The following is a 1,985-nucleotide window of genomic DNA, read 5'->3' on the forward strand; positions in this document are numbered from 1 at the left end:
CTTTGACATCTGGCAGCCATTTCTATCTTATGTAGAACAAATTTCGGCAGATAATTTTGTGTAAAGGTTAAATATTTCATCGTATACAAACCTTTTTATTGTATCACTTGTATTAATACAAGATCGATTTTTGTTGTTTCAGTAGATCAGGTATAGGAAGGGGAGGGATGGGTGGGATTTCGGGTGTTTGTGTTTTTGTTAGTTTGCTTTTTGTTGTGGATTATGTTAAAAAATAATAGACTTTGATCAAAAAAATTAATTCCTGGGGATGGAGGCTGAGGAGCTTTACGACAGTCTGTGTTCATATATTTAGTTTTAGATTCATTTGAACGCACCACTGAACAAAGTCATTAACTGGGCCATGTTCATCGTCCACATCCTGCAACAAGCTAACGATCACTGTCGTCAGCAGATTTCAAGATGTGTCTGATTTAGTTCATCTGTAGTTAAAACTGAACTGACTTAGTTCATCTATGATTAAAACAGAACTAATTTAGTTCATTGATAGAAACAACTGACTCAGTTCATCTTTGAAAAAACCAGAGCTGATTTAGTTCATCTATACTTGAAACTGAATCGACTCGGTTCATGTATAGATCAAACTGGATCGACTCAGTTCATCTGTAGTTAAAACTGGATCGACTCAGTTCATCTGTAGTTAAAACTGGATCGACTCAATCTGTAGTTAAAACTGGATCGACTCAGTTCATCTGTAGTTAAAACTGGATCGACTCAGTTCATCTATAGATCAAACTGGATCGACTCAGGTTTGCTCTGACTCGTCTCAGCAGTCGATGGTTTAAAAACTCCCAGGATGCACTGGGAGTTAATCCTGTGTTTTGGTGCCTGTGGAGCTGGTGGCCCATCAGAATGCCACAGTGTTTCCACTGGAATGTTGCTGCTTTGTCCTCCAGGATGACTCCCTGCAGCACCGTCCCCCTTGGCCCCCCACCCTCAGCACAATACAAGGCATGCTACTGTTTCCATAACCTTTGACCCCGGGACTCTGAGGCCAGCATCATCAACACCAGCAGGAGGAAGTTCATTATCTCTGCCTCCTCCCATCACTGCCACTGCAAACTGAGCTCAAACATCAGGACAAACAAAATACTAAACTGATAAAAATACACATTTTAATAAAATGGCTATTTTAAAATTATATTAAATACTGAACAAGTTGAGTAAAACTAATCTAAATTTACATAAATTAACCAGTTAGCTTTTTTTAAAACTAAACCTTTTCAACTTTAAATATGTTCCAGAATTACAGCCACACCTGTCCAAGGAACTCCAAAAAACCGTCTCAGATCAGCCAAACATCAGCTAAAAGCTAATTTATTTAATCTGCAGCTGCTTCAGGATGGTTTGTTGAATGAAAGGTTTCCTGAAACAGAACTACATGATAAATGCTCTGATCAGAGCATGTGAACATCTTCTGCTTCCAACAGAGGGATTAAAGGGAGAAGGCTTTTATTTTGAAGGGAGCCCCTGGCCCCAGTCATCAGACTGGATCAGATCTTTGAGCTGATAGGATTAGCCTTCGTCTCTTCTTCCTCACTCGTCTTCTCTGGAGTTCATTCTTCTGCTCCTCTTTTCTCCTGGAACAAAAAGCAGCGTTTTTATTTCACTCCGAGCAAAAACCTGAGAACTTCATCAGCTGAGCTGAGATAAATCCTGCAGCTGAGCTGTGCTCACGTCTGCGATGTTTTTCTGTTTGACATGCCTGGTGCCATCAGTTAAACCGGGCCGGTCCTGACCATATCGGACCAGCATCAGTACCAGCTGGAGACAAAATGAATTCCTTCAGCTTCTTCTTCTTTAGTTCAGCAGAACAGAAACATGAAATCTGTCATCTCCACTTCCTGTCAGCTGTTCTGATCCAGGTCGGTCCTGCAGGGGGCGCTGCTGTTCTGATCCAGGCCGGTCCTGCAGGGGGCGCTGCTGTTCTGATCCAGGCCGGTCCTGCAGGGGGCGCTGCTGTTCTG

The sequence above is a fragment of the Austrofundulus limnaeus genome, unplaced genomic scaffold (assembly GCF_001266775.1).
Source record: "Austrofundulus limnaeus strain Quisiro unplaced genomic scaffold, Austrofundulus_limnaeus-1.0 Scaffold1876, whole genome shotgun sequence".
Classification (NCBI taxonomy): Eukaryota; Metazoa; Chordata; class Actinopteri; order Cyprinodontiformes; family Rivulidae; genus Austrofundulus; species Austrofundulus limnaeus.